The 13422-nt window shown below is 37.0% G+C and overlaps 1 protein-coding gene and 2 long non-coding RNA genes across 3 annotated transcripts in view; 2 read left to right on the forward strand and 1 right to left on the reverse strand.

The window, feature by feature from the left end:
• Window positions 1–3098: 3098 nt before the first annotated feature.
• The window catches only part of LOC127881735 (uncharacterized), a 132843-nt gene continuing 122519 nt past the window's right edge, over window positions 3099–13422 (forward strand). Inside the window, exon 1 of the mRNA XM_052429819.1 lies at window positions 3099–3143. The gene's annotated coding sequence lies outside the window, so the exon portion shown is untranslated. The remainder of the gene's footprint in view (window positions 3144–13422) is intronic.
• The window catches only part of LOC127881740 (uncharacterized), a 128555-nt gene continuing 118926 nt past the window's right edge, over window positions 3794–13422 (reverse strand). The window contains exon 3 of the long non-coding RNA XR_008050237.1: window positions 3794–3925. This is a non-coding gene — a long non-coding RNA (uncharacterized LOC127881740). The remainder of the gene's footprint in view (window positions 3926–13422) is intronic.
• Window positions 10577–13422, forward strand: part of LOC127881741 (uncharacterized) — a 127106-nt gene continuing 124260 nt past the window's right edge. Inside the window, exon 1 of the long non-coding RNA XR_008050238.1 lies at window positions 10577–10841. This is a non-coding gene — a long non-coding RNA (uncharacterized LOC127881741). The remainder of the gene's footprint in view (window positions 10842–13422) is intronic.

Genomic DNA, 13422 nt, shown 5'->3' on the forward strand with positions numbered 1-13422 from the left:
TATTAAAGTGATATTATGGGCATTTGTCACTGTTGAATTGAGCTGAAAAGAATAAACAGGTCAAAATAGTTAGTTAAAATGTGGTTACTGACCAATTATCTGCAACTCATCTTGCTACCAGTTGTTTATAAAAATATATATTATATTGTGATATTTTACATGACCCACCCAGTCCTCTAAGCCGAAATGATCCGTAAAACAAAATAGTGTCTTTGTATCGTATGAACGAATCTGCACTAAAACTCAATTTAGATTCACATCGTAAATCGAATCATTTCTGTCGTCAGTTGTCAAAACGAAAGTACGGTTGCTATTCAAATGCATTATTTTTTTCTTTCCGGGATATTGTTTTAATATGCTGATGCTGCATTAACAAATATAAGCGTATATGAAGTGAAAACACCAAAAATAAACAACGGTTGCGATAGACACCTATAAACTGTTAGATGCCCATGATATCACTTTAACACAAAAATGCAATTTAAATACTTAAAGTGGCACGGCCTATGTTGGTGGGGCCTCGGGGTGGGTAATGTGGGCATGGACGGTTGAGATAGACCGTGTTGTCATAAGAGATGTTCAGTATTAATGTGAAGTAAATTGGTGAATAAATAAAGAAGTTATGGTAAAACACAATTTATGGTGGGCGTGGTCTATGTGGGCGGGGCGCCCCAGGGTTTGTATTATCATGTGCGTCGCACGTTGTTTGTAAAATGAGTGAAAATGTCCTCCTTTTACCCCATTTTACCCCCACATTTTTTGACCCAGGGGTCAGAGCAAAATTCCAAATAGTGCACCGTCGCACATATGCTCATAGCTACCATGTGGTTCTAGTGCTAATAGTGTAGGAGGAGATAATGGCCAGGACAAACGAACAGAACGCGGGGATCAAAATAATATTCCCACGCTTAAGCGTGGGGATAACAAAATATGATAATTCTCGTTGTGCATCAATTTTAGATTTTGAATCTTTAACATGTGTAAAATATACCAATATTCAAATAATGAATTAAATGTTTTTCGTCTGTGATTACTATCTCTCACCAGCATTATGGCTAATCTTTGTGGAGCGATTTAAAGGGATCTTTTCACGGTTTGGTAAATTGACAAAATTGAAAAAAGTTGTTTCAGATTCGCAAATTTTCGGTTAAGTTATGATATTTGTGAGGAAACAGTATTACTGAACATTTGCCATGGTCTAATATAGCCATTATAAACATCTTTTGACGATTTAAAAACCTAAAAATTATAAAGCGTTGCAACGCGAAACGATTGAATAATTTGGAGAGTTCTGTTGTTGTCGTTTAAATTTGTGAAACTACGAAGATAGCTTATATAAGGTACAAAATACGAATGTTATGTATGCTTGGCAGGATAGCTCAGTTGGCTGATGCGTTTTTGCTTCAGGATTCCGGGGGTCACTGGTTCGAGCCCTGCTGCGGGCTACTTTTTTTCCCTTTTTAAATTTTATTTTTGATATTTTACTGGAGATTTTAAAATTTAATGTTTACATTTATCAATATAAAGCATTTAATGACAAACTTCAAAACATGTGAAAAGGCCCCTTTAAATATGATAGTATTCAATACATGTATATCCTCGAAACCTTTGTTCCAACGTATGCATGACGTTCTTCCCGATTATCCGCTGGACTAGCAACACTCCGTACTCAGGAGTATTAATGGCATACATTAGTTAATTGTCTGATAAATAATAAATGCGAAAATGCAGCATCTATGTGATTAAATGTGCAAGTGTGCGTACTATACTAAATGAAGACCGATATGCAAGCGTGCTGGCTAGTTTAACGGTGTATATATCCGAGGTATTGCCTTAGGGTAACTTCAACGCGAACCTCTTCGTTAGGGCAGTCATATTGCGATCATGGCTTCACGACTACCACGCGAATTGAAACTTTAAAAGCGCACTATATTTTGTAAATTGTGTGAAGTAACTTCGACCATTTTTTATCATCACAACTGGTAATGCGAATGTCACGCTCAACAGACACTATATCAGTTATCTTTAACAAAATTGTGAACTATCATGTTCATGTTAAATAATTTTAGACCTATACTTCAATCAAGAAGCTGGGTGGACTCAAATAACTCCACAGCTTAACGACGCCATAAATGTATACCCACGAATGAATCTGTGTGTGGCATTTACAGCATACACAAGTACGGGCAAATCGACAGAATGAGTGACTGAAACACATTTAAAGCGTCTCACGGTCGAATGGTCGCGGATATTGTTATAATACTAACGTGATGTACATTCATGAAATGCGAAAATTAATAATATTAATCTTTAAAATAATAATAATAATAGATCTAATAATAACATAAATAATAATCATCATCATCATCATCAACATCATCTTCATCATCATCATCATCATCATCAGCATCAGCATCAGCATCATCATCATCATCATCATCATCATCATCATCATCATTATTATTATTATCATCATCATCATCGTCGTCGTCGTCTTCATCGTCGTCGTCATCATCATCATCATCATCATCATCATCATCATCATCATCATCATCATCATCATCATCATCATCATCATCATCATCATCATCATCATCATCATCATCACCATCATAATTATCATCATTATCATCATTATTATTATTGTTAGAAGTAGTAGTAGTAGTAGTAGTAGTAATACTACTACTAGTAGTAGTAGTAGTAGTAATAGTAGTAGTAGTAGTAGTAGTAGTAGTAGTAGTAGTAGTAGTATGTAACAAAACAAATTCGTGGTTTGTCTAAATCTATGAAAAAATTAATTGCAAGAATCCAACACAATTCACATAAATGTTAACAAATGAGACAGCGGGTTGTGAAAAAATTGGCAGCTTTTTTTCCCACTTGTGAAGGATAAAGACTAGCGATCTTAAAGCAAAACATCCCATACGTCTTTCTTGGATTCACTAAGGCGAACAATGTCCGATTGTGCCCATGCAATGAAACATACAGTCTCCGTCGGCCTATTTTTCAAGGATCGATATGTCTTATGAACTATTAACTCGCTTTAACTCTCACTGAGCCGTATAAATGTAAATACAAGTGGCTTGGTTTTCATATGCGGAATACGTGTGTCGTGTTTACTGGAGAGGAATTGAAAGCTTCAGGTTGGATTTTCAGTCTTTATTTGTTTAATATTCCTAAGGAGTATAGAAGACCCATTATTGCAGATTCACAGTGAAGCATGAGAAATGTTTTGATAATGAAACTAAAGTGTATTTCATCAAACTATATTATATTTTTCTTGTTTTGTCTCCAATCTTTTAGCCCCCTTGGCCATCAAACTTCATGTAAAATTAGCAATTTTATATGTATTTATGTGCTTAGCAATTTAAAACGCGTTCTTTCCTTGCTATATGTCGATGTTTTAAATGTGATTTTTAACTAATTATCATCACCCCAGGAAACCCGATACCTTGTGAGCAGCATAATACCATCCGAGCAGCTTTGTATATTTTAGCGTGAACTTACATAGGGTAAGTAAATTGGAAAAATTAAAAAATTTCAAAGTCCAATTTCAAACAACTGTGTATTAACATTGATAACAAAGGTATTGGCCTACATGTAGAAAAAATCCTGACAAATTTTCTTAAAAAATGAGCGAAATGTGGCTACCTGAAGTAGAAGATCGGGCAAAGTGGGCCATGTTCAGGCATTTAGGGGAGAAAAACTTCTTTAATTTGCAAGCCACTACATTAATTAAAGGATTTATACAAACTTACATATGTCTGCCATAACCTCTCAGCAGGGTTTTCTCCGGAAAACTATTTTTTTGTGGAGAAATTTGAGTTTTTAATGACCATGTTGGGAAAACATGGATACCATCTGGAGAAGAATAGGAAACCTTATGTGAGCAGCAACTTTATAATTCTTTTTCGTGACAAAAAACCTAATTTCAAGCCATTTTGTTGCAATTTGTTTGCTTTGTAGAGGCCTATAGTAAGTGTTTGTGAGCACATATGCATACAAATGTACTTTTAATGCCTTATATATTATAAATAGTGCCTTTTCAACATGCACCAGTTTTATTTCATTTTACCAACACTATTTCGGAAAATATAAAGAAAGACTTGACTACTTTGTCACATAAATTAATTGGTTAGGTACATATAATTATGTTTTAATAAGTTTATGTGGCGTGTTCTGAGACTTTTGGTACTAATTCGGCAAGCGTCATAATGAGAAAAACTCATTTAAAATGACGTCGCTAAACTTATTATGTTTACTAAACAATAAACTTTGCAAACAATTATACACAACATTATTAAAAATGCATTTGTTTCAATCTCTTAGCATTTCAGATATAATAATTATTCAATGACAATAACAATTTATAACAAATTCAAAACAGATCCCATAATACTTTTCTGTTTTGTTCAATTTTCAATAAATCGTTCAATTAATTTTACAAATTGTTATCATAAAACTTATCAAACAACAAAACTTTCAGGAATCATAAATATTAAAGATTTAGTTATATGACAATGTGGTTACCATGGTAACTATTTTAAAATTAATAAATGCATGCACTTATTTTAAGCCGCTATGGAGGAATGGAATATAAATTATTAAAAGTACATAATAAAGTGGGTATATGTAAAATGTCTTCTAAATTCAAACATTAATATCAACATGTGTGCTATAGTTACTCTAAAATCTATCATAGTCATTGCCCAATATCAAAGACTGCTCGTGATTGTTAATTTGTTACAGCAACTAGCGGTAAAATGAGCGTTTACTAGTCCCATATTGGTTGGCAACTTGGTTTGTTACATCTGCAAGTGGGATAGACAGGAATAGTTGCTTTTGCACAGTGTTCCATTTCATCGTCTTAATATATCACAGGCATTGAGCAGAGATGCTTAGTGTTTGCTGGTGGTGTGGTATTAATAACTTATCAAACTTCTTCTCAAGAAGGTCATGTATTCCTTGACATCTTCATGATCCTCTGCACAGAGACCCGGTCTGGCTTTTAATCTTCCAGCTGGCTTGTCTGATGTTATTTTGTGCTTGAACAAAAATAAGATGTAATCAATTTAGTCATGAAGTTAAGCAAATTAAATTCAATATTCTTTATCTATCACAAATATCGCATTTCACTAATGCAGCGACAGACTATGATTGTAGGAGAAATTCCACACAGGTAATTTCTAAAAAAAATGTTATTTTATTATAGACAAATTTAGGAATAAAATATCTATAAAAAAATATGCATGAATACCAGATTGAATTTCTCATTCAACCATAAGAAAACATTGAAGAACTTCATTTATTAAATTAAACTGTAAACAAAATATCACAGGAACTTCGAAAGGTAATGGTAGCCAATTTTACTTTCGTTTTCGTTTGAAAATATGTTGTTGTTTTTTGTTATTATTTTGTACATTTAACCATAAAACGTAAAGTTGATTAAATGAATAACACTACCTTGCTCACAGACACGTTAAATCCAAATAATATTAATAGCATCAAGCTTAAATCGGTATCAACATGTGTTGAAGTCGTGTTTGTGTCTATAAACTAGCTGTGGCCAAATTCGTTAAAAGGGAAGTATATAACACGTCAGCTCATTGAAATTAAAGTGATATTATGGGCATCTAACAGTTTATAGGTGTCTATCGCAACCGTTGTTTATTTTGGTGTTTTCACTTCATATACACTTATATTTGTTAATGCAGCATCAACATACTAAACACTATCCCGGAAAGAGAAAAATAATGCATTTGAATATCAACCGTACTTTCGTTTTGACAACTGACGATGTAAATCTAAATTGAGTTTTAGTGCAGATTCGTTCATACGACACACAGACACTATTTTGTTTTACGGATCATTTCGGCTTAGAGTAATGTAAAATATCGAATATATTTTTTTTTAAACAACTGGAAGAAATAGATCTCTATGAGTTGCAGATAATTGGTCAGTAACCATATTTTAACTAACTCTTTTGAACTGTTAATTCTTTTCAGCTCAATTCAACAGTGAAAAATGCCCACAATATCACTTTAAAAGGTCAAAATCAACTATTTACTTGCTGGGGACGCATCTGTACTGTCCTTCTGACTTTTAACTATCAACTCTTCTCACTTTACTTTTTTCTCATTCTCACCACCTGTCGCATAATTGTCAAGATTGACGGCAGCGACGTACGATGTAGATGTAGATGAATTCCTTCCATGGCCAGTCTGTGCCGATTTTTATATTACTTAAATACGCTAAACAGTTAAATCACAGAAAACATTAGGCAATTAATTTAAACAAAATTAAGCGCAAGTTTAGCGACGTCATTTAAATGAGTTTTTCTCATTATGACGCTTGCCGAATTAGTACCAAAAGTCTCAGAACACGCCACAATTAAATATTATACATACAACCCCCCACATTCACTTATTAAAACATCATTCTATGTACCTAACCAATAAATTTATGTGACAAAGTAGTCAAGTATTTCTTTATATTTTCCAAAATAGTGTTGGTAAAATGAAATAAAACTGGCGCATGTTGAAAAGGCACTATTGATAATATATAAGGCATTAAAAGTACAATTGTATGCATATGTGCTCACAAACACTTACTATAGGCCTCTACAAAGCAAAGGTTTGTATAAATCCTTTAATTATTGTAGTGGCTTGCAAATTAAAGCAGTTTTCTCCCCTAAATGCCTGAACATGGCCCATTTTGCCCGATCTTCTACTTCAGGGAGCCACATTTCGCTCATTTTTTAAGAAAATTTGTCAGGAATTTTATACATGTTGGCCAATACCTTTGTTATCAATGCTTATACACAGTTGTTTGAAATTGGACTTTGAATTTTTTTAATTTTTCCAATTAACTTACCCTATGTAAGTTCACGCTAAAATATAATAAGCTGCTCGGATGGTATTATGCTGCTCACAAGGTATCGGGTTTCCTGGGGTGATAATTATAATAATGATTCAATGATGATAATTATTATTGTTCTGATAATGTTGAAGTCAGGAGCCTCGTTGAAGCATATGTTAGCTTTATTGAAGTCAGAAGCCTAATTTAGGCATATGTTACCTTGATTGAAGCCATGTGTCTCATGTATGCATATGTTAGCCCAATTGCAGTCAGGGGTCTCATTTAGGCATATATTGCTTATTTTGATGCCAATAGTCTTATTAAAGCATATGTTAGCTTAATTGAAGCCAAGAGTTCCAGGCAAACGCATTTGATCCATGGGCGTTTTCTTTAAAACAAATATAAATATGAAGTGGCTTACCGGTAAAATATACATTTTCTTTTAAGTAACTTATAAATAACCGCACTTTTACACAGCTATCCTTTGTATATGCGCATGCAACTTTTGATAAGGCATGACTCACAGTAACACTTAAAGCTTGTAGGGTCTCCATTTTTGTTTCCGCTTGGTATATTTTATATCATTTCAATGCTTTTCGTGAAAAAGTCATAATTCCTGGCTACAGTTTCTTAAATTTGGCTACACAAAATCAATTTGGCTTAAATGTTAGAGAGAGCCCTGTCATTGAGATGAATTACAATTGAAAGCAAAATAGTTTAGCCACCTTTTCGTTTCCACTCTGTAGCATATGATCAGTTGGGAAATCAGTTTCTCGCGGGGAAAAATGGAATGACAGAGACCATATTATGGAGACGGACGGACAATACGTCAAGTTTATTAACCCCCCCCCCCCCTCCCCTTCGAGAAGCAAAATACGGTTATATATTTTGTTAATAATTTTAATAGGCCAGTAGTGTAAATATTGCAATTTTTTAAGACTAAGTTTGATGCACATTCATTATCTTATCTGACATTCCCAGCGTCATCCACTCGTAGACGCCTACCGCAGAGCGTCTGACGTGCCTGCAGCGCCATGAGTGAGCGCCACCCCGTGGCCCGCTGCCTGCACCACTGGCCCACACGAGCCCTGTGCCTCGCCTTTGTCGCAATCCAGGCCGCCTCCATCAATTGGTATCTCATGGAGAACCTAAAGCCCAGCTGGGCAGCCATTTTTGCGGCAGACGCCGTGATTTTAGGATTGTTTACGGCTGTCGTTCATCCAGTCTTCAGCTAATATCCACAGAGAGAAGCACCTACCCCTGGTCACATTTGAACTATCCGCACACCTGCCTCTGTGCTACATTGCCTGGTTTGCTTACGCTATCGTTCTTGACGTGAAGATTGTCGTGATTTTTTACAACGTTTTCCACGAATTTGGACGAGGCTGTATTTTTTGGCCCAAACACGTTGAAGACATCTCTAGCTATTGCTGGAATAGTATTCCTTACATTTTTGCCTACTCAGCACGACGTCAGATGCGCACGCAGACGAACATTAATTACAATGCTGACAACGACAGTTTCTCTTCGATATATTGGACGGAGTTGATATTCTGGAAAATCTGTTTGAAAAAAGATGTTAGAGAGAGCTTCCCTGCAGGACTTGCAAGAACGATGATCGTCATTTGTTGCCTTAATTCATGTTACCAACTCTCCCCTTATTCACGTTAGCAAAAACACGATTCGGATTGAAGAAACTTCCGGAAAAACTGGAGCTTCTACACAAAATAGGAGTTGCGTACATCGTGAACTTGCCATTGTTGAATAACGAGGATGATCACTTGGCATGGCTTATCGGCAGGTATTTCTATTTTTTACTTAAAAATGTCATAGCTATTGCATTAGTTACATTTGAACTCGTGGAAGAGTTTTTGCTGTAAAAAGAGTCGAGAGGCAAATGACAACATTGCGGAATCTACCATACCAACATTCCTATGGAACGGCACTCGGCTGAAACTGACATATGATAACAAAGCCTCTTTGCAAGTACATTTGGGACCTTTACAAAACATAAAATGCGTGTAAACTCACCGATGAAGATTTAATCTTGTTATTAATGAATCATGAACAAAATACAGTACAAGTTTATAAGAGCTGAACAATTCCCTTAGTTAAATTTCAAAAAGCAAATCGCGGACTTAACCGCGCTGTTTTGCGCTTATTGAAGCACCCTCCCAGCAGCGACCTTGAGGAAATATTGCGCTGTTCCGCACTAACAGAGACATCCGTCTCAGCAGCGACCTCGAGGACAACACCGCGCTGTCCGCGTTAACAGAGACATCCCTCTCAGCAGCGACCTCGAGACAAACACCGCGCTGTTGCCGTCGTTAACAGAGACAACCCCTCCCCAACAGCGACCTCGAGGACAACACCGCGCTTTGCCGCGCTAACAGAGGCACACCACAGGTGGTTAGCGTGTGGCTATAATATTAATTAGTGAAAACATCATTTTGAATGATAAATAATCATATTATAACGAAAAATCAACTTTTTTGAAAAAAATCACTATCAAATATATATATATAATATATATATCTATATATATATATATATATATATATATATATAATATAGATATTATATATAACAAGGTAGTCAACTCGAAATCACCCTTAAAACAGTTGCATCGTTTGCACAACCATTACTTCATCAGTTTTGCAAGCGATTTCAACGCATAAATGAATTTCCTTTCTGGAATGTATATATCTTGTTATATTTCTACACATGCTGGGTCAACTTTTAAGAAATAAAACGATACACAATTCGCATGATCTACTTAATAGCGATCAGACAGGATTTATGTATGAAATCTCCAGGGTGTAAAGACACACCTTCGCATTGTACCAATAAAATCACTCGTGTTTTTAAAATGTCAGTTAGTGGAAATGTATGTATACAAAGGTTTCAAACGGCGCTGGACAGTTGGTTTTGATGCATAATGCAACGACAAGCACGGTAATAATGTTTGTTTTCATATTTTTTTAATGGAATTATTGTATCGAGGTACGTGAACTTTGCATGGAAGATGCCCTTTACTCCGTAAAGATTTCAGTCTTAGATCCTGTCTGATCGATATTAAGTAGGTCACGCGAGTTGTGTATCGTGTTTTTTATTCTAAGAGTTGACCAGCATTTATAAAAATATTGCAAGACATATACATTTCCAGAAAGGAAATTCATATCTGCGTTGAATAAGACCGAGATCGTGAAATCGCTGCACAATTGATGAAGTTATGGCTGTTCAAAGCGATGCACCCTGTTTTTCGGGTGATTTTGAGTTGGATACCTTGTTATATATATATTTGATAGTGAATTTTTTTTTCAGAAAAGTTATTTTTTTGTTATAATATGAATTATTTATCATTCAAAATGATGTTTTCACTAATTAATATCATAGCCACATGCTAACCACCTGTGGACACCCCCTACCAGCAGCGACCTCGAGGATATCACCCCGATGTTTCGCGCTAATAGAGCCCCCTTCCAGCAGCGACCCTCGAGGACAACGCCGCGCTGTTCCGCGCTAGCAGAGGCAACCCCCTACCATCAACGACCTCGAATTTAACACCGCGCTGTTCCGCGCCAACAGGGGACACTCTCCTCCCAGCAGCGACCCTCGAGGACAACACCGCGCTGTTCCGCGCTAACAGAGGCAACCTTTCCAGCAGCGACCTCGAGGACAACACCGCGCTGTTCCGCGCTAACAAAGGCAAACCCCTTCCAGCAGCGACCTCGAGGACAACACCGCGCTGTTCCGCACTAACAGAGGCACTCATTCCAGAACCCCTCTCAGCAGCGACCACGACAATCCGACTCAGCAGTGCAGAAAATAACACAAATACGATTGGATATATGTGTCACGAATCAAATTAAGCTTAGGATGGGCTAAATATGTTTGTGACAACTAAAAACGTACATGTTTTGCTACATATATCATGACAATAGTATATTAAATACTAAAAATGAAACTGTTTTACGTGACAGGTACATTTCAGTTTACATGTAATTGCTATTGTGTGTAGCTCCTACTATGTTTCATTTAACAAATTATGCATTGGGGTCAAAACGTGTCAATAAAAACATAAACACAAAAATAAAATTTTCCAACCGTTGCTTGCTATCGTATTGTATTTTCCATGAATTTTCTTTAAACTAGCATTAAAGTACAGCTGAAGTCCTCTTGTCTGCATGTACATGCACAATTGAATGTAAATGGTATTCACCAGTTGTACTCGCCCCTATATTTATCAGTTCAAGCTCTGAAGAGAATGTTCATGAAAAGCAACGTTAACGCGCACTTAAAATCTTTTTCATTGGTCATTTTACCGAGTCATATTTGATGACGCGAGTTGTAACTGCACTCCGTATCGAGGCTAATTTTAAGACCCGAGTTTAATTTACTTTTGAAGACTGGAGTTTAATTTACTTTTGAAGACTGGAAGTCTAAACTTCCGGACCTCTTGTTCTGGAAGAGTTGCTGACATATTGCACGTGTTGACCTTTTGCGCAATATTTCATTTTGTCGCAGCATTTTTTATCCTGTAATGTTCAGACATTTCAGATTTTTTCCACTTCCGTTATAATTATTTATTATAGATGTACATGTATATTTAATCATTTATATAACTGATAACTGTATTCACTGCCTTGCTATCAACGTATTGTTAATTCACATGTTAAAGCATCTCATCATCATCATCATCATCATCATTCCATTGATCGGTCTGGTCGTTGGTGGTAAATGAGGGACGACGATTCAGAAATCCTCCCACAGTCATTTCTGTTGTGTGCTGCTCGGAGTAATTCATCGATTGGAAGGGATGTCCACTCTGTCATATTGTCCATCCAGCTTTTCGTCTTACGGCCACGACTGCGACAACCTCTAGCGTGCCCCGGAGAACAGTATTGCACAGAGAGTCGTGCCTAGTGACGTGTCAAAACTAAGCCAGCTTTCGTCGCTTGGGGTTCTTGCGGGTCACAATGTGCATTCATGTTCCCGACGTATTCGTTGGTCTTGTGTCCCATGTAGGAGATACGGAGCTGTCTTCGGAAACATTTTATTCGAGGGCCCGTACCTTGTGTTTCGTGTACGCGTGAAGCGGCCAGGTCTCGCAGCCGTACAATAGGATGGAGACTATAGGAACTTATATAACCTGTACTTTGTGGGGAAGCTTGATGGAACTGCTTGTCCACAACGTGCTCAGTCTGGCAATCGCGGCGGTCGCCATGGCAATTCTTGGACAAGGTTTTTCCTAGGTACCTAAGTGGTCACTTCTGCCAGCTTCTTGTCGTAACGGTGATGTCTGCACTGGTGTTGGTCTGTTTATAGATTATTTTGGTGAAATCTTGAAGATCACTGCTGGCACCAACCATGAGGTCATTATTTTTAGCGAATCTTAAGTTGGAGATGATCTTCCAGCAATGGAGATAGAGGTGTGGGTGTCATGGAAAGTCTCCTGCATTATCATCTCAAGGAAAATGTTTAACAGGACGGGCGATGCCATAAAATAGTCTGTCCATCGAGAAGTACTGCGCTTCTGGCGTTTCCGTAAAGTTCCTGGACGATTCGCACCAGCCCTTCGTCTATTTTGACTCATAACATACCATAAGCCATCATTCCAAACGCCACGCTCACGTTGGTGTTGCAGGGTTGTTTCCCAATTGTGACTTTGAAGTTGAAAATCTGTTCAACTGAATACAGTCAGATCTTCGGCCAGCAGTTCCGCTGCCTTAGTTTTCAAACAATTGAAGATGATGCGTAGCAAGATATTGCTGGAATGACTGAAGAGGCTGATAGTGCGGTTATTCTCGTACATCTTGGAGTTGCCATTTTTCGGTAGGGGGATTACCAGAGACTGTGTCAACTCCTTGGGCCACTTTTCTCCACACAGATTGTCCTACCTGAACGCGACATACGACAAAACGCTAAATCAGCAAAAGCGCGAACTTGTGTTGCGTTTACAACGTCACGTTTACGTTTTGTTCCTAATATGCAACACTCGCATGGATCGCGTGCACATTCATTCTATGTGCTTACCTTTAATTCGATTGTTTTCTGCACAATTTTCAATTGGAAAACTTCCCACCGTTTAACTAGATGTAATAAGACAATTCCTTAAGATACAGTCATACGTGTAAATAAAATGTAATTAGTAATCGACCAATTATCGAATCTGCAATATGGTCAACACTCTTTTAACGCGAACAAAAACAAATCACAAAAGTTTCATTGAACTGATTGATTGCGACCAAGATCACGTTCGGCAAATATCGGGGGACATCATAAAAGTTGGTTTATACATGGCGTCACTGTGCTTATGAAATGAGCACTTGAAATTAGATCCGAAAAATAATATTTATAGAATTGTACAGCAAATAATTGAGGATCATTAAAAACCAATGGCACGTGGATGCAGGTGTGTGCGTCAGAACGACACATCGCCGTTCATTGATCAATAAATAAGATCGATAAAAAAAAACAATTAATCGTCATACCAATCTCACGCAGAGAGTGTCGTTCCTTGCTCTCACATACAAATCTGCGTAAGGCTCAGCATGCCATTTT

The sequence above is a fragment of the Dreissena polymorpha genome, chromosome 5 (assembly GCF_020536995.1).
Source record: "Dreissena polymorpha isolate Duluth1 chromosome 5, UMN_Dpol_1.0, whole genome shotgun sequence".
Taxonomy (NCBI): Eukaryota; Metazoa; Mollusca; class Bivalvia; order Myida; family Dreissenidae; genus Dreissena; species Dreissena polymorpha.